Source organism: Chiloscyllium punctatum, chromosome 25 (genome assembly GCF_047496795.1).
Source record: "Chiloscyllium punctatum isolate Juve2018m chromosome 25, sChiPun1.3, whole genome shotgun sequence".
Lineage (NCBI taxonomy): Eukaryota > Metazoa > Chordata > Chondrichthyes > Orectolobiformes > Hemiscylliidae > Chiloscyllium > Chiloscyllium punctatum.
The window spans coordinates 80639307-80666939 of record NC_092763.1 but is presented as its reverse complement, the minus strand read 5'-3'; positions in this window follow the sequence as shown (position 1 = coordinate 80666939).

The window sequence follows — 27633 nt, the reverse complement described above, 5'->3', positions numbered from 1 at the left end:
TACAGATGCTTAGGAATTGGGTGACAGGTTTAGACAGTGGATTTGGATCGGCTCAGGCTTGGAGGGCCAAAGGGTCTGTTCCTGGACTGTAAATTTTCTTTGTTCTTTGCTCTTATTGAGTCATTGAGTTATACAGCACAGAAACAGACCTCACGGTCCAACTCATCCATGCGGACCGAGTATTCTAAGCCAAAATAGTCCCATTTGCCTGCATTTGGCCCATATCCCTCTAAACATTTCCTATTCATGTAACCATCTGAATGTCTTGAGAATTTTGTAACTACATCTGCATCTACCACTGCCTTTGGCAGTTTATTCCACATATAACCCACCCTGTGTGGGCATCCAGGGACTATTGAATCCAGTTATACTTGACCCATATCATTCCTGAGAGTCTCAAAGCAGTTGTTGGTTGAGCCTGCTTTAAGCTTATTTCAGCAAGGTGCTACGATGCCCCTAACATTGACATATTGCTCCTGGGAAGCTCATTACAAGCTCGGGAAATTGGACTTCATGTTAAGACTTGGCACTCTGCATCCTTTGGAACCCAACACTGAAAGTCAAAAAGTCAGATCCAAATCTCCGCCTCCAGCTTGTTCCTGGTTCATTTTTATCCATGTCCCTTTTTTCCTGTCACCTGTTGGATGGCTGTTGACCAGTTGTTCACACCTGCATACATGCTCCTTTACTTCACCTCTTACCATTTCCTTTTGTTTTTGCTGCATGAAACCCTTGGTGTTTAATCTGTTCTGGCTTCCACTATGTCACAAACTTTCCTTCTTGGTTTTCCTTCTTTGTTGTAGGTTGCAACGGGACATTGACAGGATGCAGAACTGGGTTGATAAGTGGCAGATGGTGTTCAAAGTGTGAAGGAATCCAATTTGGAAGGTCAAATTTGAATGCAGATTACAGGGTTAAAGGCAGGACTGCTGGCAGTGTGGAGGAACACAAAGATCTTGGGGTCCATGTCCATAGATCTCTCAAAGCTGCCAGCCAGGTTGTTAAGGAGGTGTATGGTGTGTTGGCTTTCATCAGCAGGGGGAATGAGTTTAAGAGTCACGGCATTATGCTGCAGCTCTATAGAGCCCTGGTTAGACCACACTTGGAATGTTGTGTTCAGTTCTGGTTGCCCCATTGTAGAAAGGATGTTGAAAGCTTAGAGAGGGTGCAGAGGAAATTTACCATGATGCCGGCTGCACTGAAGGGCATGTCATATGAAGAAAGGTTGAGGGAGCTAAAGCTTTATTCATTGGAGCAAAGAAGGAAGAGAGGAAACTCAATAGAGGTATACACGATGATGAGAGACATAGATAGAATGGATAGCCAGACCTTTTCCCAGGGCAGAATTCCCTATCACAAGGAAGCGTAATTTTAAGGTGATTCAAGGAGAGGTTAGAGAGATGGCAGAGGTCGGTTTGATTAGATTAGATTCCCTACAATGTGGAAGCAGACCTTTCGGCCCAACAACTCCACACTGACCCTCCGTAGAGTAACCCACCCAGACCCATTTCCCTCTGACTAATACACCTGACACTATGGGCAATTTAGCATGGCCAGTTCACCTGAAACGCACATGTCTGGACTGTGGGAGGAAACCAGAGCACACAGAGGAAACACACGCAGACACGGGGAGAATGTGCAAACTCCACACACGCAGTCACCCGAGGATGGAATCGAACTGGTGCTGTGAGGCAGCAGTGCTAACCACTGAGCTACCATGCTGCTTTACACAGAGAGTGGTCGGTGTGTGGAATACACTGCCAGTGGTAGTAGAAAAAGATACATTAGGGACATTTAAGCGACTCTTGGACAATCACATGGAAGATAGTACAATGAAGGGTACATCGATTAGTTTAACCTTAGAGTAGGATAAAAGGTCGGCACAATATCAAGGGCTGAAGGGCCTGTACTGTGCTATGTTTCTCTGTTCTATGTTTTTCCACATGCTCGATAATAGCCCCCCTACTCCATGTTTGGAACCAAAAGGCTGAATTACTGCCTATTCTGGCTTGCTGCTCAACCACTTTTGAAACATTTTTGAAAATATGCACATTTTGTTGCTTGTGTATCCCAATACCTTCTAACTCCATTTAGATTATATTGATTTGATATGCATGAGATTATTTTCAGAAAACTAAGGACGTATATTATTTTCAAAAACTTTCTCATTCCACTGTCTTTCTAGAAAAGCTTTGGGTGGTGAATTTTCAGGGATCATTAATTTAACAGATGGTTGAGAGCCAGCAGCACACTTTGTAAACTGTTTATTACTCAATAATTTCTGCCTGAAACACTACAACATCCCAGCTGTGGGAATCCAAGGAGTCAGGATTCAGCCAGAATATTAGGAGTTCCTCACCTCAACAAGCATCGAATGAGCCTCCTGATGTTCATAAGAAAAATAATCAGTGGATGATTGCAGATATTCTAGTCAAGAATTCATTATTTAATGCCTCTTGGAAGAATCTTTGAGGAGCACAGGGCACAAATAAAGATTGTTAAGTAAAGCAAAAGGGATTTTTTGTTTTATGCAGTATCTGGCTCTGATTGGGAATGTGGTACTTGGGAATGTGTTGGCAGCAAATTAAAAAGTGGTTTTCAAAGGAAATTGGATAAGGATAGAAAAGAATAGAAAAGGAAAAAGTCTGCAGGATGTTGCGGAAGTGAAAACAGCTCAACTGCATTTGCAAGTAAGCAGTAGTAATTCAAGGTGGTATAATCATCCTATAATATGACTTGCCTCCAAACCAATATCGTCCAAGGCTTTGAATGAGCATATTAGCACTTAAGAGTTTATTCAAGGGTCCCCAGTCCAGTCAGGTGTCTCTCTTTTTGGTATCATTGATGTGAGAATGGGCTGCAATCATGGATCACAATTTTTAGATCCTGCCTCCCACTGAATGAAACTTCTCAGTGTCAGCACCGCTAAATACTCTCTTCATTTTGTCTTGCCTCACCAGTGCAATCACAATCGAGTGCTGACTTGTTGATGATTCTGTTCTTTGAACGTGCCATCAATCCAAGGACCTATCTTTCAGTCAGGCGAATCTCAAAGACAGGCTCAATGACGGAGAAGGACAATGGATTTTTCAAGTGACCAAGCCAATATCTTTATCCCCAGTCAACTACACAAGGAGAGGTGAACTACTTTGCTGGAAATTATTGTATGTCATGGACAGAGCATCTGCCAAGAGAGAGAAGCAGATGTAATATTTTACAATTCACCAGAATTGGAAAATATTGAAAGAAAGTTAAAAGGAAATACAGAGGAAGGGAAGGGAGTGGGATCAATGGAGAGCAATCAATGGAAAGCCTGCCATCAGCTGGAAAGCAAGAATGATCAAAGGACAGAAGAGATAATGTTGTAAGACCAAGAGTTATTCAGCAAGTGAAGAAAGAAAAGCAAAACCTTAGGGTGATGGAGAAAACAACAGAGAAATCTTCACCATTGCTGTCTGACAAAGATGAGAGCATTGGTTCTGATCTATATGTGTGAAGTTTAATGTTGAGTAGGAAACTGTAAAATGCTAAATCAAAAGATTAATTGAACTTCCTCAAGCTTACATTGAACTATTTTGTGGGACATCAATGGATTGGCCATTCATTTGTCTATCTCTCATTCTCACTGTGTGCAAAATGACTGACAGGTTAACTATCATCTAAAATTCATTCATTTTCATGCGAAACACAGTGTGATGTTTCCCAAAAGCTTAGTCCACACTGTATACAACAAATACAACTCTATTGTTTAGGAGCAAATAACTGCAAAATGCTGGAATCTGTACCGAAAGCAACAAGTGTTGGATATCCCATCGGGTCAAACAGCATCCATGGAGAGAGAGCAAGCTCATGCTTCAAGTCTAGGTGACTCTTCATCCAATGAAGAGTAAACTAGACTCGAAACATTGGCTTGCTCTCTCTCTCCATGGATGCTGATCATACCCACTATGATCTCCAGCATTTGTTGTTTTCAGTACAAGTTTTTTTTATTCTTTCTTGAGATGTGGGTGTTAAACTGTTTAAGAATACAAGGGTTTCCAGCATTTATTGCCCATCTATAGTTACTCTTGAAAAGGTGGTGATGAACCGCCTTCTCGAACTGCTGCAGTTCCATTTGTCGTGGATTGACCCATAATGCCCCTAGGGAGATAATTCAGGGTTTTGACCAAGCATCAATGAATGAACGGCAATATATTTTAAAGTCAGAATGGTGAATGACTTGGAGGGCAATGTGGAGATGGTGATGTTCTTCGATGTTGAAGTGTTCATGGGTTTAGAAGGTACTGTTGAAGCATTTTGCTAAATTCTGCAGTGCATCATATACACACTTTACACTGAGTGTCGATAGTGGAGAGAGTGGATGTTTGTGGGCATGACGTCAATTAATCAGGTTGCTTTGTCCTGGGTGGTGTCAAACTTCATGAATGGTGTTGTAACTGCACCCATCCAGGCATGTGGGGGCAATTCCATCACACTCCTGACTTTTGACTTGCAGGTGGTGGGCAGGCTTTGGGAGGGTCAGGAGCTGAGTTGTCCGCAGTGTTCCTAGCCAATGACCAGCTCTTGTAGTTCTTGTACTTAACACAGTAAGTCAAATAAAGTTTCGGGCCAATGGTAACTCCCAGCATATCGATAGTGGCAGATTCAATAAATGGAGATGGATGTTTTTGGTAATGAAGACCAATAGCATACTTGATTCATAAAAATACAACTGCATTGTCACTGCAGAAACACATCAAATGAACAGTGACTGACTACTTTAGTCTGATACCATCACTTCATTGGCATTATAAGAACAAATATTTGGCACTTTCATTTAAACTTTGCTTGTGGATATTCACAATTATTAACTAATATGCATTTCTGTTTAGGGCACATGCCTTTGATTAAACAATTTGCCTGGCATAATAATAATAGTTTTGCTTATATGAAGCTTGGAACATGAAAACGCAGGATTTAGGAGCAGACAGATGCCATTCTACCCTTCAAGCCTGCTCCAACATTTGATAGGATCATGGCCAATTCTGGTTGTTGTTTTAATTTTAGTTTCTATTTCCAGCCATCCTTGACTCTCTTATCTGTCAAAGCCAGCCTTGAATGAATGTAATGACCCATCTTCCACTGCTTTCTGGGACAGACAATTTCATAGACCAGTGACTCTATGAGAGAAAGAATATAACACATCATTACCTTAAAAGGAAACCCTTGTATTCTTAAACAGTTTAATTCCCATCTCCCCTACAAGATGAAGCATCCTCCTTATATCCACCTACCAAATTCCCTTCGGGTCATATATGTTTCAGCAATACCACCTCTCCTTCCTCTGAACTCCAAAGTGACTGGGCCCAGTTTTTGCCCAAGACCAAAACTATTCACAACACTCCACATGCCATCTTGTCAATACCCTTAACAGTTGCAATAAACTCTCCAAATTTATATTCCATTACCTTTGAAATAAACACTAACACTTTATTTTCCTTCCAAATCACTTGTTGTGCCCATCCTATTTTTTTTCCTGCACCAGGGCACCCAGATCCCAAGATAAGCGAAAATGTCTTTGGTCAGAGAATGGTGAGCCTGTGGAATTCTATGCCACAGAAAGCAGTTGAGGACATAATTGCATTGAATGGTGGTGCAGGTTCAAAGTGCAGAATGGCCTACACCTGCTCCTCTGTTTTTATGTTTATATGTTCCTGTCCCTCTATACAATAGAATTCTGCAACCTATCTCCATTTTCACAATATGCTGGTTTCCTATCCTCATGCCAAAGTAGACAAGTTCACATTTTCCCACATTAAACAGCTTCTGCCAAATTTCTGCCCAACTGTGTAACCTAACCATATCCATTTGCAGTCTCATCATTTTCTCTTGTCACTTATCTTTTACTTACAGTCATTTGCTCATACAGAACTTCAATATTGTTGAAGAAAGACAATATTTTTATCTTACACTGATCAGGACAATATGCAAGAAATGTCCAAATAAAGGGGAAAAAGAGCCAATATTTCTACGGCATGAAAGGAGAGTTCTGATGGATCATGTTTGTTGTTTGAAAGCTTGCCAAGGGGCATCAATGAGATAGTACCTAACCTGATCAGATCATTTATGACTATATATCATGCAAATTCATGAACAGGCCAAATGCTCTCAATGTTAGTCCTGCAAAATCCTAATCTACCTCAGATTATCATCAAAGCATAAGGTCCCTCACATATTTGAACAATAGATAAAGCTAGCAAAAAATAGCCACCAGTATACATGAATACCAACTAGCCACAAAACGACATGACCCTCTCTCACTAGTATTGATACATACAGATAAGGAAGGGCACCACTTCAACTGGAACAACACATCCATCCGAGGACAAGCCAAACAGAAACACTCACGAGAATTCCTAGAAGCATGGCATTCCAACCAGAACTCTATCAACAAACACATCGAGTTAGACCCCATCTACCACCCCTGAGAAATAAAGCAGGAAATGATATCACCACAGGAAATGACCAGAATAGACAATGACATTTCCACATACAGATGCAGATTCAAATACAACAAATGTGCCATCTTCTGTAAAGACCACATCGTTTTCTTTTACTTTATTTTTTGATTGGGGACTGAATTTGGAAAAGGAAAATTTTACAACAAAGGACTGAGAAAAGAGCTGTTGTACTTAAAAAAAAAGCAAGTTGAGGCATATTTACACTTGTTTTGTAAGCAGTTGGTGAAGTTATAAATTGACGGGAATAAATTGGAGTCAATGGTGAAGATTCCCAGAGCAATTCCTTTCTGACTGTACACCACCATGGAGTGCCCTGTGCTGGGTCTGTCTTGCTGGTGGTGATGCTATTTCATTGTCTACTCAATGACAGCATATATCGCAAATATTCACATTCGGTTGAATCAGATATCTTTGAACTTATTTGTAACACCAACTATTTGCAAGGCTCTGATGTCACAAACATACACAAACATTATCTCGGTTCTATACTTTATGTTACTGTGCATTGTATGCAAATAACTGACAGACTACACAATTACACTGACCCCTGACAGAATGGGTACTTGATAACATGGCATATGACATTCCAATTTAATGCAATTATCTTAGACGTACAGGTTTGTGTGGTCTGGAATCTGCTTGGTTACAACTTCATAAAACATTGATTAGGCCACAGATGGAATATTGTGTGCAATTCTAGTTGCCACACTATTGGAAAGATGTCATTGCGCTGGAGAGACTCAGCAGGGGATTGCCTGGGATGAACAGGCTCAGTTAAAAAGAGAGACTGGATAGGCTGGATTCACTTTCCTTGGAATGGAGGAGGCTGAGGGCGGATTTGACTGATGTATACGAAATTATGAGAGGTACAGACAGGAAAAATTATGAGACTCTCTTGTCCATGGCAGATGTATCTAAGACCAGAGGGCATAACTTTAAGGTGAGGAGTAAGTGAGATCTAAGGAATTGTTTTTCTCCCAGAAGGTGGTGGAAAGATGAAACGTGTTGCCTGAGAGGGTGGGGGAAGCAGGTCTCCCACAACATTTAAGATGTATCTGGACAGACACTTAAAATGCCAGGGCATAGAAGACGATGGAACAAGTGCAGGTAAATGGGATTAGTGTAGTTTGGTGTTTGTTGGACATAGTGGGCCGAAGGGCTCTGTGTGACTACAACAACAAATGGGACGGGACGTACACATGGATGATGCTGCTGATATCTGGGGTATAATCATTTTCACTTATTTATACTATGTCGACAATATCTGGCTGTTGCTTGACCAGTCTCTGAGCCAGCTGTCCCATTGTTTGCACAAGTTCCCAGATGTTAGCAAAGAGGAATTTTCTCGGTTGACAGGGTGGGCTTTTCCATTATTGTTTCTGGACCCTAGGCAGATGCCATGTGTCTGGTTTCGCCCCTTTTCCAAGGAACATCTCTATCAGTGCTGTCTTTCTTGTCAGACTGAATTATACAGCTGCAAAATGATTTGCTGATGCACTCTTGATATTCCTTCTCCTGTTTGCCCAATGCAATTCTACTGTCCCAGCAATATTTTGATAGTTTGATATTTAAACTCTGCCATCGTAACAACCCCATTATGTTTGCATACCTGTCTCATTTCATTTCAAATTTATTCCTCTACATTTTTCCCATTAATTAGTAGCTGTTTGATAACAGCAACTTATGTCATTTTTATGTTTCTTAGCTCTCATGGTACAGTTCTCAATCCTTCTAGGATATCCTCTTCTCTGGCATTGCAATGTTCTTCATCTTCCTTTATTTTCCCATTTCTATCATTTTGGGAAACCACACATCCTAGATCAGTCCTTCCTTAAGCTGAGTCTCTATTATAACCTGAATGATACCTTGCCATGTAGGATTACATGCCTGTAATTCTCCAATCTTATTGACCATATTCTTAGCATTCGCATACATGTGTATTGATTCTGATTAAGAATTTATGACCTCTTCCTTTGTTCTGATGCCACTGGTTAAAGTACAATATTTTATGGTGATGCTTTCTATCTCTGTCTGTTTCCTTTTGATGTTATTTCGTGCTTTGCATACTCTTGCTAAGTTAGTTTAAAGCCTACTCAACAACACTAGCAAATTATCCCCCAAGAGTTTAAAAATTGCATTCATGGAAATCAGTAATGAAGCCAGAATTTCCTCTCCATTCCTGATTGCCCACAGAGTAGTTAGAGTCAACCATATTGCTATGGATCTGGAATGGTATAGAGACCAGACCAGGCATGGTGGCTCAGTGGACAGCACTGCTGTCTCACAACGCCTGGGACCCACGTTTGATTCCAGCCTCGGGCAACTGTCTGCATGGTGTTTGCACGTTCTCCCCATGTCTGTGTGGGAATCCTCCAAATGCTCAGGTTTCCTCTCATGGTCCAAAGATGTGCAGATAAGGCGGATTGGCCATGCTAAATTTTCCAGAGTGTTCAGGGATATGCAGGCTAGGTGGATTAACCATGGGGAATTCAAGCATAGCAGTGTGTAACTAGGTAAGATGCTGTTTGGAAAGATGATATGGATTTGATGGACCAAATGGCCTGCATCCACACTGTAGAGATTCTAGGTAAGGATAATGGAGTTCCTTCCCTTAGTGAAGGCTAGCTTTCCATTCCAATTTTTTTTATGATTCAAAAGTCATTGGTCATGATGTGATTCGAACCCATGTCGTCAGAGCACAAGCCTGGTGGTGGGAGGTTGCTAATGCAGTGACATTATCACTTTGCTAATGAATAAAATCAGTAGGTGTCACCCATCCAGGCTCCTTATTGGAGGAAGGATTATCCAGACCAAGCATGGCAGCAAAGCATGCTCATTGGCTGAAACTTGACCCAATTAATCAGAAATGTACAATAAGAGAATGATGGTGGAACATTATCAGCAAATCCATAGACAATCGAATAATAAGCAACTTTTAACGGAATAGAGAAAACATTATTTGCTGTGTACAATATTTTCCTGAATCTCAGAGCTCTGGTAGTTTCTGTTGCAGCTCAGAGCATAGTATTCTTCTCAAAGTCAGTCAGGACAGACCCGTTATGATATTGTTGCAATTGCTTAGACATGGGTGAAAGAAGGACAGGACTAGAAGCTCAATGTTCCAGGGTAGAGAACTTCCAAGTAGAATGGGGTAGGGAGGGGGGTGCAAGTAAGAGAGTGGGGTCATTGGACCACTGGGAAAGGAAACTAAGACAGCAGTAATGTGGGATGATGTTGTAGCAGAGTGTTCAATTGAGGCCACCTGGGTAGAGCTTAGAAGTACAATAAGGGCGATTACCTTGCAGGGTTTGAACAACAGGCCTGCCAACAATCAGAGGGAGCAGAGGAGCAGATATGTAAGCAAATCACAGACAGCTGTGAAGAAATAGGGTTATAGCTGTAGGGTCAGGAGTGTGGTGCTGGAAAAGCACAGCAGGTCAGGAAGCATCCGGGAAGCAGGAGAATCGACATTCCTGGTATAAGTCCTTCATTTTCTGATCTCCAGTATCTGCAGTCCCCACTTTCTCCTTATAGATGTAGGGGACATCAACTTTCCTAACATTAAGTGGAATTGCCTTAATCTGAAAGGATCAGAAATTGTAGAATTTTTAAAGTGAATCAACTTTGTAGCAGAACATAGATCGCCCTACTAGAGATAGGGCACTGATTCACATAATCATAGAGAATGAAGTTGGTCAAGTTGTTGAAGTTTCAGTGGATGAGCATTTTGGTAACCAGAGCTTGGTAAATGTCAAAGTCCTTGTGGAATTGGATAAGAACGGTGTCAAGATTATCTAATTTGGGGAAGGCTGATTTCAACATCATTAGACAGGATTTGGCAGACATAGACTGGGAGCAGTTACCTACAGGTAAGTTCATCTGGAAAATGGTAATCTTTTAAAAATAATTCAGTGAGAATTCAGAGCCAGCATATTCCTTTTAAAGACAAGGGCAGCAAGTCCAGGGAAACTTGAATCAAGGGATATTGAGAGCTTGATAAAGAAAAGGAAGGAAGCATATGTAATAGTCATAGAGTCAAAGTCATATAGGTCTAATGCAAAATATATAATGCAAAATACTCGTTTAGTATCTCCCCCATCTCCCGTGGTTCCACATGTAGGTGGCCCCGCTGATCCTTAAGGGGCCCTATTCTCTCCCTAGTTACCCTTTTGTCCTTAATGTATTTGCAGAATCCCTTTGAGTTCTCCTTCACCCTATTTGCTAAAGCTATTTCATGTCGCCTTTTTGCCCTCCTGATTACCCTCTTAAGAATACTCCTACTGCCTTTATACTGTTTAGGGATTCATTTGACCCCTGCTATCTATACCTGACATATGCTTCCTTCTTTTTCATGACCGAAACCTTAATCACTCTTGTCTGAGAGGAAACATTTCCCGAAAAGCAGGACCTCTCATTTTTAAACAGTAAAACTGTGTTCTTTACATCTAATCTCACCTACAAGGGGAAATATCCTCTCAGAATCCAGCCTGTCAAGTCTCATCAGAATCTAATAACATCATTGTTTAAGAAGCTTTAAAAATGTGGGTTTTTGCAGTGTTGATAGTGAGGGAGTACCACACTGTCAGACGTAATGGCTTTTAGATGAGTTGTTCAACAAAGGACCCATCTGCGATCAAGTGGTTATCTCTAATTCTGAGAGTTTCTGTTTGAAGTAATTGTACAGGGAAGTTCTCACTGATTTCCTGGGTAATGTTTATCCTTCAACAAATATGATTAAAAAGGATAATCTAGTCATCATTCCATTAATTGGATTGACTGTCATGCAACAAAGGCCATATTTTATTGGCTGTAAAATACTTTAAGACATCCCAAATACAGTTTTCCTTACCACCTTTCTTAAATAGTGGCACTGCATTAGCCAACCTCCAGAGTCCTGCACCTCACCTCATGCTTCCAAATAAACCTGTTGGACTATAACCTGGTATTGTGTGATTTTTAACTTTGTGGCTCTCAGTGATTAAAATATCTCAACAAGGGACCCACTGCCCTTGCTTCCCACAGAGTTCCAGGGTACATCTGATCAGGTCCTCGGGATTTATCTACCTTTATGCATTTCAAGACATCCAGCACCCCCTCCTCTGAAACACAGAACTTTTCCAAGATGTTGCTATTTATTTCCCCATGTTTTATATCTTCCATATCATTCTCCACAGTAAACACTGATGAATAATATTATAAAAAAATACAAGTTCTTTCCTTAACTAAACCTGTCTTTCTTCACGGCAGGTGTTAACTGAGCTGCTGTGTCATTCCAGCATTTTCAGTGTTTATTTTAAATAGGTATCATGTCAGCCACTGCTTTGATATACACCAGAATATGACTGAAGAGAAACATTTGCAAAAGCAAGTCATTGTTGTTTTTTGCCATCACCATGGAGAAATCAACAGTTTACACTCAATGAAGCTTTCATTGATGATGATAGCTATGGAGCCATCTGTGTTGGTAATTAAAGTGTCATCCCTGAGCTAGGTGCCAATGAGACCCTACCCCTCAGAGAATTTTCCACCTGATTGTATTTCTATCGGAAAATGTTGATTAAATCAGAAGACAATAAAGAAGACACCACGAAAGATCAGAGGAAAGGGTACTGCAGGAGTTTAGCCAACAGCATGATTCAGAGCAATTGTAGATCATCAAATAATCTCTGGAAAAGGCCACTGAAGAAACACCCAAACAGAATTAACTTTATTTGCAGCAGATGTAAGTAGAACACTGTGCTCTACAGGAGCAAAGGTATGATTAACAAACTTCATCGCTCACCTCGAGGGGGCAGGGAATATTTCCAGATTTTATATTCCGTTACATTTTAAATGAATTTTACAACACATGCTCTCATTCTTCGTAGCAGGCAGTCAAACATGCCTGTTAGTAACAGTTGATGGGAATATATTACGTTGGTTCATAACCCTGTGCTGATAGTTCCTTTAAGTCATACTGCCTGTCTTAAACTGGGGCTAAAGGAATGATTTGTGACTGAAATAAAACTTCAGCCTCTAAAATCACAAATGACATTCTCCAGGCTTCTGTTTCTGGTCATAATTATGCATCGCAATGTGACACTTAAGGAAATTAATGTTTATTTCATTCTCGCTACTCTACCACACACAGAAAAAAAATTACGCTGTTTTGACTTAGTCAATGCTGTAAGCAAACTTGCGTGTCGTGTTGTACTGTCATTTGTTTGTCCTATGCACCTGCTGTGTTTATTGTATCTATTGAACAGATAATATGCAACAGTCTCTCTGCTGTATAATTGTCTCTGATAGTTCATTATTCCTTCCTTCCTTGAACAATAGAATAGATTTTATCCTATTACCAAACAGAAAGAAATATTTTGCATTTATATAGCACTTTTCACATCCCAGGGCTTATCAGCATGCCTCACACTGATTTCTGTGGTGCAGTTCATGCAAAGTCCTGATTGTCGTTTTGTTTTGCAGAGTGACATCTCACAAACTGTAACTGAGCTAACCACCCACTTAATCTGGCTGATACTGAGAGTGAGGGAAAACTGTCAGAGAGTTCACCAGAAGAGCATTCCAGATTTGCTCCAATGAAGGTTTTGCATCCACAGACCAAGTAATTTCTGGGTTTGAATCCTGCCATGCCAGATGTAGGAATTTTCATGGAGAATTGCACCGCGGAAGGGGCACTTTTTGTATGAAACATGGGAATTGATGCCTGCTGTTCAAAGTGGATGTAAAAAGTTCTGCCAAACTATATTGAAAAAAGTGTAAGGTTCTTATCCTCCGTTCCCTGATCAATATTCCACCCAACCAGCCACAGAAGTGGGAAAAGGTGGTGTTACAGAGATGAATACAGAGGGTTCTACGCAAAGTGTGGATATGTGGTACGAAGCTAAGTTTATGTGCAGTATGTTGTGGTTAGAGTGATGCTGGAAAAGCACAGTACGTCAGACAGCATCTGAGGAGCAGGAAAATCGATGTTTCGGGCAAAAGCCCTTCATCACGAAATCAACACAGTGTGTTGTGAACAGTCGGGGACAATGTAAGTGTGGGGCACAGGGTCAGCAGATGGAGAACTAAGTTTGATCTCAGACATCAAGGATAAATAGAGATCCTCTCTGACCAGATGATAATGGAGAGAAATCACAAGTTCCGTGTCTGAACAAGGCACCTTCCATTTCCATGGAGTCTGATTCATTACAGATGAATGTTTCGCTGAGGCAGCTGACCATATGAATGGTCAGTTGGTCTCTATTTTGGTAACCAAATTGTATTAATCTCCATCTAAGTGCAGGTCAGATCAGCTCAATGCATTTCTTTTGGACAGGCAGGGTACCCCTTTGGAGAGAAGAGGTGCCATGCAGAAATGTGCCCCCGGGCACTCTGGAGGTGCGAACAGATACCATTCGGCAGGAAGGGTTCCGATACTGTTCGATGAAGGTTCAGGCACCCTACGGAGGCTGGGGTGGGTCAGCCACTCTCTGGGATCAGTAACTGTCAAAGCATTTGTACACAACTCTTTTTGGAAAAGCCAAACCTATAATTGACCCATCAAATCTATAAAGACCGGTCAAAAAACTGCCAATAATTGTCAGAAATTGTCAAAACTACCAAGTGTCAGATCTACCAAGACATGTCAAAAGGGGTCACTTAATCAAAACCATAAGATATGGGAGCAAAATTAGGCCATTCGACCCATTGTGCCTGCTCTGCCATTAGATCATGGCTGATATGTTTCTCAAACTCATTCACCTGCCTTCTCCCAGTAATCCTTAATTTCTTAACTAATCTAGAACCTATCTATCTGTGTCTTAAAGACACTCAATAACATGCCCTCCAAAGCCTTTGTGACAATGTATTCGACACATTCACCAAACTCTGGTTGAAGAAATTCCTCATTTCATTTAGATTAGATTCCCTGCTGTGTGGAACCAGGCCCTTCAGCCCAACAAGTCCACACTGACCCTCTGAAGAGTAACCCATCCAGACCCATTTCCCTCTGACTAATGCACCTAACCCTTGGGCAATTTAGCATGGCCAATTCACCCAGCCTGCACATCTTTGAACTTCTAAAGGGTCATCCCTTCACTCTGAGGCTCTCTCTCACTTGCATAAACATCTTCTTCACTTTCACTCTAACCTGGGCTCTCGGTATTCTTTACATTTCAATGAGATACTCCCTCAGCCTCCAAAACTCTATTCAGACACAAAGTCTACAACATCTCCTCAAATGTCATGCTCTTCATCGACAGGATGTTCTTGTAAACCTCCTCTGGCCCTCCTCCCATGTCAGCACACTCTTCTTTAGATATTGGGCCCAAAACTGCTCACATCTGGCCAGAGCTGTATACAGCTGAAAATGTGTTGCTGGAAAAGCACAGCAGGTCAGGCAGCATCCAAGGAGCAGGAGAATTGACGTTTCGGGCATGAGCCCTTCTTCAGGAATGAGGAAAGTGTGCCAAGCAGGCTAAGATAAAAGGTAGGGAGGAGAGACTTGGGGGAGGGGTGTTGGAAATGCAATAGGTGGAAGGAGGTTAAGGTGAGGGTGATAAGTTGGGCTGATAGGCCGGAGCGGGGATGGGGACGGAGAGGTCAGGAAGAAAATTGCAGGTTAGGAAGGTGGTGCTGAGTTCGAGGGTTGGGACTGAGATAAGGTGGGGGGAGGGGAAATGAGGAAACTGGAGAAATCTGAGTTCATCTTTTGTGGTTGGAGGGTTCCTCGCGGAAGATGAGGCGCACTTTCTCCAGCTGTCGTGTTGCTATGGTTTGGTAATGGAGGAGTCCAAGGACCTGCGTATCCTTGGTGGAGTGGGAGGGCGAGTTGAAGTGTTGAGCCATGGGGTGGTTCGGTTGGTTGGTCTGGGTGTCCCAGAGGTGTTCTCTGAAACATTCCGCAAGTAGGCGGCCTGTCTCCCCAATGTAGAGGAGGCCATATTGAGTGCATCAGCTCTGATCTCCAGCATCTGCAGTCCTCACTTTCTCCTAGAGCTGTATACAGCCTCAACAGCACATCTCTGTACTTATACTCAAGGCCGCTTGAAATGAATGCCAATATTGCCTTTCTAACTGCCAACTGAACACACACGTTAGCATTAAGAAAATCCTGAACTAGAACTTTCAAGTCACTTTTTACTTCAGATTTCTGAAGCCTTTTGCCATTTAGAAAATTGTCTACACCTCCATTTTTCCTCCCAAAATATATAACCTCACACTTTCCCAATTTGTATTCCATCTGTCACTTTGTTTGCCTACTCTCCTAGCCTGGAAAATGTTTTGCTGGAAAAGCGCAGCAGGTCAGGCAGCATCCGAGGAGCAGGAGAATCGACATTTCGGGCATAAGCCTTTCTTCAGGCTTCTTCTACTCTCCTAGCCTGTCCGAGTACTTCTGCAGCCTCCAGGTTTCCTCAATACTACCTGTCCCGCCATTTATCTTTGTGTCATCTGCAAACTTAGCAACAATGCCCTCAGTTCCTTCATCCAGATTGTTAGTGTATTACATGAATAGTTGTGGTCCCAACACACATCCCTGTAGGACTCCACTAGTCAATGTCTGCCATCCTGAAAAACCCTTTTATCCCCACTCTCTGCCTTCTGCCAGTCAGCCAATCCTCCAGCTGTGCCAGTACTTTGCCCTGAACACTATGGGCTCTTATCTTATTTAGCAACCTCCTGTTTTGCATCTTGTCAAAGGCCTTGTGGAAATCCAAATGGATCATGTCCACTGGCTCTCCTGTGTGTCATTTGCTTATTACCTCCTCAAACAATTCTAACAGATTTGTCAGGCTTGACCTCCCCTTGATGAAGCCATGCTAACTCAGCCCTATTTTACTATACACTTCCAAATACTCTAGAATCACTTCCTTAATATTAGACTATAAATCTTACCAACAACCGAGGTCAGGCTAACCAGCATATAATATCCTGCCTTTCCATTCCCTTCTTTCTTAAACAGGTGTGTTATATTCACCATTTTCCCATCCTCTGGGACCCTCCCTAACTCCACTGATCCCTGGAAGCTTCCTTCTAATGCCTCTAAAATCTCCTCAGCTATCTCCTTTAGAACTCTGTGGTGTAGGCCCTCAGGACCAGGTGATTTATCAAACCTTCAGACCTTTCACCTTCCCCAGCACCTTGTACTCAGTGATGGCCACTGCATTCACCTCTGCCCCCTGACTCTCTTGACATTCTGGTGTGGTGACAATGCCCTCCACTGTGAAGACTGATGCAAAGTAGCTATTCAGTTCCTCTGCCATTTTTATGCCCCACTCCAACTTCCCCAGCCTCGTTTTCCAGCACTCCAATGTCAGCTGTTGCTTTTTGCATATCTAAATATATTCTTGCAAACTTTTTTTTATACTACCAGCTAGCTCACTGTTATAATTCACCTTCTCTCCTATTCTTGCTTTTTTAATTATCCTCTCCTGGTTTTTAAAGACTTCCCAATCCTCTGCTATCCCACTAATCTTCACCATATTGTGTGGTTTTTATTTTGCTTTTATGCTATCCCTAATATCCCTTGTTAGTCATTGTTCCCGTGTCCTCCCTTTAAGTACGTTTCTTCTTCTGGGATGAATTTCTGCTGTACCTTTTGAATTACCCCAGAAACTCCTGCCATTGCTGCTCCATGGCTCCAGGTCCTCCCTCACGTCTTCGTAGCTACAGTTTTTATGAAAGAGTGTCTTTTTTTCGATATGTCTTGCAGCAGAGTGTTTTAAGTAATAGAAGTTCATTTTTCTCCTGTGCCTGTGACTATTAGGTGAATTGAAAGTAAATGGTGCAAGGGTGGTGTTTGGAAGTTGGCACTTAGTTAGGGTGAAGGGGTCATGCTGAATGAGTAAGAGGATGCAGGACATCTGAGGAAACATTAGGCCTATTAGAATGGATACAGAGTACATTGTGACAGAGCAGGTATTGAGAATAATGGGGAATGGATAGAGGTGGAATGGAGTGAAATGAATAGGGCATGGAGAATGAGTCAGGATGAGAACATATGAGGGGTGAGGGCTGGAGAAATATGTTTTATACTTTTAGTTAAATTTTTAAACTCTGTGCTGGTGGCCTGAGGTATGATTCCCTTCCAATCCTCTTAGAACCCAACAGCTTTTTCAGCTCTTCCAAAATTATCGAGGATGACAACCTAAAGACTGAAAATAGGAAGGGTGGGCAGTCATTTGAACAGGGTGGGTTCGCAGAGTTAAGAATTCCCTGTGCCTGGCAGACTTAATCCATGAACAAACATCGGAGGCATTGTTTTTAATATTCCTGGGATTTAGTTTGGGGACAACCCTCCAACTTGTCACTATCCTACCCGTCCATCTTCCTTCCCACCTATTTGCTCCACCCTCTCCACCCCTTTATCCCCCACCTGCATCCACCTATCGCCTTCCCAGCTACCTTCTCCCTGTCCCATCCCCACTACCCCCACCCCCCTCCACATTCCTGATGAAGGGCACTTGCCTGAAACGTTGACCCACCTGCTCCTCGGATGCTGCCTGGCGTGCTGTGCTTTCCCAGCGCCATCCTCTGGGGCTCCAGCATTCCCATGTTCTGGCAAATTAGGGCAGCAAAGGTAAATATCTTGGAATTGTGTTCTTGAGCATGCTCTCTGAAAGGATTTGGGGAAAAGATTCAATTATAAACTTAAAAGGGAATTGGATGAATTTGAAAGGGAAACATGAGAGGAATCTCGAGATAGAAATTCATTCAATAGCTTTGCTCAACAGTCAGCACAGGTCCAATGAATGGGATGAGTGGTCTTTTCCTTTGTTATACTTTCCAAGATTGTATGATTTCATAAAAAGCCAATTGCAACCAAAGAGTTACAATGTGCTTTGAGACACAATTCCACACTTCTCTTCAAATAATTCATCTAAAAGAAAAGTGTAGTCATTAGCAAAAATTGTAAATGTAAGACACAGAGGGTCATTAAGAGTCGACGGCTACAATCCATATAAGGAATTATAATTTTGAAGCTGTCTTTCGTGAGCGTGCATTCATAACCTTGACTTTAATTAAGGTGCCTACTCATAGAAAGGAGGTAGAAATGGCAAATGACACCAATGCGTGGATTGAAGAAGGAATTGAGAATTTGCAGGCAGCTAAGATTCATGCCTCTGTGTGCTGAGAAGTCCTTTGAATCTAAAACTTATGAATGCAAGTAGCTATTTGGTTCTCATGCCAAGCAGTTCGAAGTGTGTGAATCTCCAACCGCAGGGCTAAAAATCTCGAACTGGCTTAACAACAGGATCTAAAAATTAATGATCTGGAATTACATTATGCTTTTCATGCCTAGCAATCAATGATTTACTTTTGAATTGTTTTTATTTATTCATTCACAGGATGTGGGCATTGCTAGCCAGTATTTATTACCCCCCTTAATTGCTATTAAAATTCAACCATATTACTGTGGTCCTGGAGTTGCACGTAGGCCAGACCAGGTAAGGATGGCAGTTTCATAGAATCCCTACTGTATGGAAACAGGCCATTTGGCCCAATAAATCCACATCAACCCTCCGAAGATTATCCTACTCAAACCCATTCCCCTCCCCTATTATTCTACATTTCCACTGACTAATACACCTAACCTACACATCCCTGGACACTATGAACATTTTAGCGTGGTCAATTAACCTAACTTACTCAGCTTTGGACTGTGGGAGGAAAGGAGAGCACTTGGAGGAGACCCACACAAACACAGAGGGAATGTGCAAACTCCACACAGACAGTCACCTGAGGGTAGAATGAAACCCAGGTCCCTAGCACTGTGAGGCAGGAGTGCTAATCACTAACCTGTGCTGGCCTATTGCCTTCTCTAAAGCATATTAGTGAAACAGATGTGTCTTTCCTGAAAATCAATAATAGATTCATGGTCATCATTAGACTGTTTTTTCCAGATTTGTATTGAATTCAAATTCTACTATTTTCTATAAAAAATTTGAACCCATGACCAGGAATATGACCTGGATCATTGAATTAACAGTTCAGTGATAAAACCATTTGACCATTGCTTCCCCTATCACTGGTGGCATAGTGTGCACAGCAAACACCACAAGCAGCAATGCTGTAATAACCAGACAATTTGCTTTACATTGTTTTAAAGTTAAATTTTGACCAGAAAAGCTGGGATACCTCTCCATACTTTCTTCAAAATTGAACCTTGGAGAATTTTAGATCTGCATGAACAGGGAGATATGACCCTGTTTAAAGTCTCATCAGAGAGACAGTGTCTCCAGCAGTGCAGCACTGCCTCAGTATTGCAGGGAAGTGACAGCCTTGAATGTTCTGGTACTCAAGCCCTGGACTGAGACTCATGATTCAGAAGTGAAATGCTATTAACTGAAGCAAAGTTGACAAGAAGCAATGGACTTTTGCCACAATAGTGACCAGTATTCAACACCCAGCCCCTTTTGTCTTTGGTAAGTTGGTGGTAGGCTTTCTTCTTGAAGCACTACTGATGGAATATCAACATTCACTCAGTGTTGAAGCCAATGGATGTATCCCTTTGTAGACCCTTTACCACCTCTAAGAGAAAATGAGGACTGCAGATGCTGGAGATCAGAGTTAAGAGTGTGGTGCTAGAAAAGCACAGCAGATCATGCAGCATCTGAGGAGCAGGAGATTTGACTTTTTGGGCAAGAGCCCTTCATCAGGAATGAGGCTAGGGTGTGGAAAGAGTTTCACCTCCTCTAGCCCACTTTCCTTCCTGACCATTTTGGTGTGATTAGGAAAAGTATTTAATATTCTAGTTGCTCTTTGCATGCAAATAATGATTACAAATTATGAATACTTGAGGATCCAGTACTGATCCCTGTGTCAAGCTACTAGTTATAGCTTGTCAGACCGAGAAAAACCCATTTATCCTGACTCTCTTCTTCCTGTAGGCGAGCCAATCTATTATCCATGTTAACACGATGTCCCTTACACAATGTGTTCTTGTCTTACCAGCAACATTTCATGTTTGTATTTTATGCAATTCCCCTCTATCCACTGTGAATGCTACTTCATCAAATAAACTTGAGTAGGTTCATTGAACATGATTTCCCTTGGCTGTGTCTGACCAATCACTGAGTAAAGAACCTCCATATTTCCTGCAAATTTCTGGTTTGTCTGGTCGCACATTTTGGATGCCTGGACAAGCAGGAGCAATCCCTTCATGTTTACTCTGTTTTAAAAAGGTCTCTATCAGTTCATATCCTTACATTTTTAATTTCCTCTACTCTTTTTTAGATATATTATGAAGACCAGAATCTAAAAATGTCTTGTCTGATAAGCAGTTTTAACATAATTACATTTTTAACATAATTAACTTAATTTAGTTTAAACATCAAACCTTGGACAGCACCTTCCAAACATGTAACATCTGCAATCTAGAAGAACAAGGACAACAGATACATGGGAACACCAACCCCTTCAAGAGCCCCTCCAAGCCACTCACCATCCTGACTTGGAAATATGTCACCATTCCTTCATTGTCGCTTGGTCGCAATCCTGGAATTCTCTCCCTAGTAGGATTGTGGGCTTGCCTGGAGCACATAGTCTGCTGTGGTTAAAGAAGGCAGATCACCCCCACCTTCACAAGGGGGCAACTGGGGATGGGTAATAAATGTTAGCTCAGCCAGCGATGCCCATGTCCTATGAATAAATGAAATGAAGCAGTTGAACATCATTGTTTTTGCTGCCAGCTGATGAGCAGATGTGTCTGGTACATGCAGAAAGCAGACAGCAGGAAATCCTTCAGTCAGGTGTCAATTTTAATTATAACACGTCAGATGCATGTGAAGTTATGCAAACGATTGTAAGATAAGGATTAAATCAGGCTTACTTGTCATGTTCCAGTGGTCAAAAAGTGTGGTGCTGGAAAAGCACAGCCGGTCAGACAGTAACTGAGGAGCAGGAGAATCAACATTTCAAGCATGAGCTCTTCATTAGGAAGCTTATTTTCAAAGCACCAACTCTCCTGCACCTCAGATGCTGCCTGACCGACTGTATTTTTCCAGCATTACACTTTCGACTCTGATCTCCAGCATCTGCAACCCTCACTTTTTCCATGTTCCACTGGTGCCTGGGACTCATCCTATAGAAAAAGAACTTGCATTTACATAGTGCCTTTTATGTGAGATGACACACAGCGAAATGGTTGATGTTTAGCTAACTCGGTGGTAGTTAGGGATACGCAATAAGAGCTAGCCCAGCCAGTGAAGCCCATATTCCATGAATGGATAGGAAAATAGACATTTTCACATTAATGCAGTCCTGCACTAACATGGTCTCAGTTTATGGGTTCCAACGTCCACGTTCTGATGGACTCTACCTGTACTATCTGAATTGACAGAAAGACACCATCTGTTATGTAGTGACTGGATGAAGTCAGCCGGGTGGATCTCATAGAATAAGTATGTTTGAAGAACCATCACGATTGTAATGTAGGAAATATAGCAGCTTTTTCTTTTTATGCAGCAAGTTCCCACAAATAGTATTAGGATAATGATCTGTTTTAGCGATAAATTTTAGACAGACTTCCAAAAAGAACTGAGTTGTTCTTGCTTGAAGCAGTCTTGTTACACTGCCTGAGATGTCAGGCAGAGTCTTAGTTGAATGTTTAGTTCAGAATGCAGCATTCTCACAATATCAATGACTCCACTTCAAAGAAGCTCCTGGGTGCATTTTGGACAAATGCAAGTCCTGAAGTGATTTTGCAAGTTGTGTTTTCCTGCTGTCTGTTGTTTTGTTCTTGATCTGTAACTTTCTTTCAGCAGTCTGACTTCACATTCACTGTAATTATTTCTCCCTTAGAGGTTTGTGCTCGTAGCGTGATAAAATCTGCAGCACTTTTTCCATCAGAAGTTGAGCCTTCAGGTTGTGTCAAATGCTCCACTTAGCATTCTGACAGATTGTCATGACAGTACACCCTGAAATTTGCAGCTCCAACAGGCCCCTTGAGCACTCATTAATCTTGGTGCCAGGCTATGACCTATTTTGTACTATTGTATAACTTTAACACTTGCTGAAATACGTTGTGACTATTGATGACAAATATGACACACATGAATAACAGTCCAAAAATAACTTTAATCGTCTCCTTCTACCCAAACTGACACACAGTGGAAGTCTGTCATAACTTGGGTCAATATACTTCAGATGCACTTAATATGCAGGGTTATCATGAGGCCCAAATCTTTCTTCAAATCTTCAATTACCCAGCTACAAATGACAAAAGGTGGTGATGACCTTCTGATACTATTGATAGACTACTTAATTAGACAATTGATGTTTCGGGCATAAGCCCTTCATCAGGATGGGTCATCACTTCTGATGAAGGGCTTATGCCCAAAACATCAATTCTCCTGCTCCTCGGATGCTGCCCGACCGGCCGTGCTTGGCCAGCACCACACTTTTCAACTCTGATCTCCAGCTTCTGCACTCCTTACTTTCTCCTATTAATTTAGAGACTCAGATAAATTCTTGAGTTTTTGGGTTTGAATTCAATAATTAAAAAGGAAAATCTGGAATCTGAAGCCTAACAATGACTGTGAAACTGATCTCAATTGTCAGGAAAGCCTCATCTGGTTCGCATGTGTCCTTTAGCACAGAAGGTGACCTGGTATAAACTAAATGTGACTCCAGACCCACAGCAATATGATTGATGTTTAGCTAACTCTGTGACAGTTAGGGATAGGCAATAAGAGCTGGCCCAGCCAGTGAAGCCCATATTTCATGAATGGATAGGAAAATAGGCATCTTCACATTGATGCAGTCCTGCATTAATGTGGTCTCTGTTTATGGGCTCCAACATCCATGTTCTGATGGACTTCACCTGTACTACCTGAATTGACAGAAAGATACGTTGTGTTCAGTAGTGATTGGAAGAAGTTATCCAGGTGGATCTCATATAATATGAGTTCCCTGACTGGGGCTGTTAACCTGGTCCAATCAGGGAGCCCTGGTTGACAGATATAAACAGGAATATCAGTGGTTGTGTTCACTTTGAGAGTTCATTCTGAGGAAACTGCGTCAGCATCTTGAATTAAACATGTGTAAGTGAAGGGTGACTTGAGGAGAGTCATTTCATGCCCCATCAAGCCTATGCAGTTATTCATGTCAAATTCATTAGCCCAATCTTTATAAAGTCCTGTAAACTTCCTCGAACATTGACTCAAGGTCTGGAATCCCCTTTCTAAACTTCTCCACTTCTCTCTTCATAGAATCCCTACACTGTGGAAGCAAGACATTGAGTCCACACTGAACCTCCAAAGAGCTTTCTACCGCACCCCACCCTTTACATTTCTCATGGCTAATCCACTTGGTCTACATGTTCCTGGACACTATAGATAATTTAGCATGGCCAATCCACCTAGATTGCACACCCTTGGACAGTGGGAGGAAACTGGGACACCTTGGAGGAAACCCAAGCAAACGTGGGGTGAATGTACGAACTTCACATAGACAGTTGCTCAAGGGTGAAAATGAGCCCAGGTCCCTGGTGTTGTAAGCTAACCACTGTGTCACAGTGCCACTTCCTTAGATATTAATAAAATTGTACCTCTTCAACCAAGTGTTTGGCCATCTACCTTCTTATTGCGCTATGAGGTTCACTGTTATAAAATCTTATGAAGGGCTTTTTATTATGTTAAATACATTATCTTTCTTTCCCACTCATCTCCCCATCCTCACAGTCACGGGAAAGAATAATGGGTGATGAGGACAATAAGTCTCTGGGAAAAGCAATTTCCAGCAGATTCTGGAATCCTGAAATAAACAAACCAACAATTGCTGGAGCTCTACCAATATCAGTGGAGAGAGAAAAGGAGTTAACATTTCGAGACCGCTGTGACACATGTTTCAAAATATTTGGATGATCACTTGAAACATTTATGTTTTCAGGGCAAAAGGTGGAAGTGGGATTAGTGTAAATTTAGGGTCATTTTTGTCAGTGCAGGGATAATGGGCTGACTGCATGGAACAACGTATCTTTAGAACTCTGAAGTTCCAAAGAAGAGTCATATTGGACTCAAAGCGTTAACTCTCTCTCTGTCTCTCTCTCTCTCTCTCTCTCTCTCTCTCTCTGCTGATGGTGCCAATCCTGCTGATTTTCACCAGCACTTTCAATTTTTGACTTCAATTAAAACCTAGAATAATCCACTCCTTTTGCCTTGGGTGTTCGAAATCCTTGAGATCACATCAGCCAAGTGTTATCTATTAATCCACATATGTTTTGCACGATGCAATCTTGTGTTCAACCAAGGTAATTATTTTCGATATACATAAAAACATATTATTGATCTCATGCCTTGAGTTTTAAGAGAAAAATGCAGCTCAGTTTGAAATCGTAAAAATTTGAGAATTATAATTCTATTCCAAGCGCACTCTACCTCAATGTTTTTACATAGCTGAAAGCAGAGGCACGTTGTTGAAGTTTAATTTGTTTTATATTCATCAGGAAAAAGACAAAAATGTTAAATTTCAAACAGTCACAACAATTACCGTCTCAGGAGAGAAGAGTCTGCAAGTCAGTCCTGGTTGGGGTATTCCAATGGACAAAAAAGAATGCGCATCCATAGCCTCTCAAAAAGGTAACTCGAAAATTTGTATGGTTGAACATTTTCCTCTTGCTTGCAAAGAATTATTCCTTGCATATGGATCTAATTCCTTAGTAGTGTTATGGACCAGTCAAGACCTCCTCAAAATATTTCAAATGGTAGCGCAGACCCTAACTTTTCTAGTTGTTTTAAGCAGGTGTTGAGTGCATGTACCAGGAGGGATGCAGCTAGCATGATCACTCAGTTTTTAAAAAAACAGAATTTATTTATATACCAGTATAAGAGAACTGAATTTAGATTAACATAACTTATCTGAAAACCCAACTGACTCTCTCACAACTAAATGATGTTGTTCCAAACCCTTGGAATAATCCCATAAATGCCCCCTTGGAAAACAGAAAGTAAAATGAAGCACAGGTTCTTATAGGAGAGATGCCACAGAGAGAAAGGATCGGTATGGACCTGCTTCTTTGGGTTCAACAGTCTCACAACTGCCTGCCAAAACCAAACCCAAGAAAAGTTTCACTGGGAGAACTGGCCACTCCCCTTTCATTGGACAAGTGTTCTTTTTTCTAAAACTTGAAAGCTTTTTGCCTTAGGCAGTATCTGTATGCAATAATCAAATTGCCTCTAAAAGCCATATAATCTAGACATGTCAGGACCTCTGCATTTATGGCCCCGCTCAAAAAAAAACAAGGACAGAATAGCCTTGTCAAAGGAGCAGCATTATCAAAACTCCTCTCCTTATTAAAAAAATGAACCATCAATTTCCAAAGGTGGTTTCATTTTAAACCCCTTAATCTTACACTGTTAGTTCCCTGCAACACAAAAACATTACATTGACTATAAACGTGTATATATGCACACTAAATTCTAATATTTACTCCTGCCACCAAATGCTTCCGTTTCCCATTCAAGTGGCAACAATGAGTCAGCAATCATGCTTTCTAGTTCTGCCACATGCACAATTTTCAAATTGAATGGCTATCACAACAAGCGCCGATAAACAGTCCAGAATTTTTTGTCCTTAAACTTCTCCACAAACGTCAATGGGTTATGGTAACATAAATATTGAAATGTTGCAATGCCATCATTAACCTCAAAGTCTCTTTCTCAACTGTTGAATATTTCTGCTGATGAACGTTCAGCTTCCTGGAGAAATACCCAGTAGGTCTTTTTATCTTCTCGCCATCTTCCTGCAACAGCACAACACTGACACGCATATCACTCGCATCAATAGCCACCTTGGATGGGCTTTGTGTAATTAGGTGTGGCTCCTACTGGGGCAGTGGTTAACACAGCTTTCAGGCTGTGAAATGCCTTCTGACAGTTTGTTGTCCACTGAAACTTTTTTGCCTTGGTTTAGTAATTCAGTGAGTGGAGCAGCCACATTGCTAAAGTTTGGTATGCATTTTCGATAAAATCCACTCAATCCTCGGAATCATCATTCTGCTCTTTTCGTCGATAGTATGGGAAACCGCTCAGTTAACTTTGTTATTCATTCTGTAGGGCCATTTGTCTGTGTCCAACAACATGGCCCAGGAAGTTGATTTGAGTTTTGCCAAATTCACTTTTAGACAGGTTTTATCACCAAGCCTGCCTTCCGAAGTCAATCAAACAAATCTGATAAACGTTGCAAGTGTTCCTTCCATGTGTGATTAAAAATCACCAGGTCATCTAAATATACTATGCAATTGGGTAACTCGGAAATAACCTCATTGGTTAGTCTCTGACATGTGGTTGGCACACTTTTCACACCAAACAGCATGATTTTAAACTGGTACAATCCATTTGGCATTACAAAACCTGTAATTATCTTCACTCTTTCAGACAAAGTTACTTGCCAATATCCTCTACACAAGTCCAACTTAGAAAAATAAGCTACTTGTTCTACCTTTTCAATACAGTCTTCCTAACATGGAATCAGATATGCAGCAGTCTTTGTAACTGCACTGACTTTGCGATAGTCCACACATTGCCAGTGGGTACCATTTATTTTTGGCATCATTATTATCAGTGAACTCTAGTCATCGTAACGCACTTCAATTATGTTGTTTTGGAGCATGTGTTTAATCTCCTTTTAAACCTGTTCCAGCTTTGGAGGGTTATGCCAATAAGGATATTGCTTAATTGGAACAGCATCTCCTATATCTACATCATGCATAATTAGGTTAGTCCTTTCCAGCTTTTATTTCCACGTATCTCTCCATGTGATAGTAATAACTCTTTCAGGTCATTTCAATCAAATATTTATCCCAATTTTTGACAACTTCTTCATTGTCCAATTTAATTTGAGGAATATCCAATTCAGAATTTTCTGAACTTTGTTCTTCCCTCTGTGCTGTAATCAATAACACAGTCTCCTTTGGCTTTCCTTCCCTGTCCCTTTTGAGCAGATTCACATGACACACTCAAGAGATATTTCTTTCTGTCTGGAATCTTTATCAAATAGTTCATCTCACTCAATTTCCTTTCAATTTTATAAGATCCACTAAATGTTGCTTTTAAAGGTTCACCTATCACTGTAAGTAACACTAATACCTTATCCCCAATAGCAAAACTATGAGTTTTTCATTTCTTGTCTGCTTCCTGTTTCAATGTATGCTGCG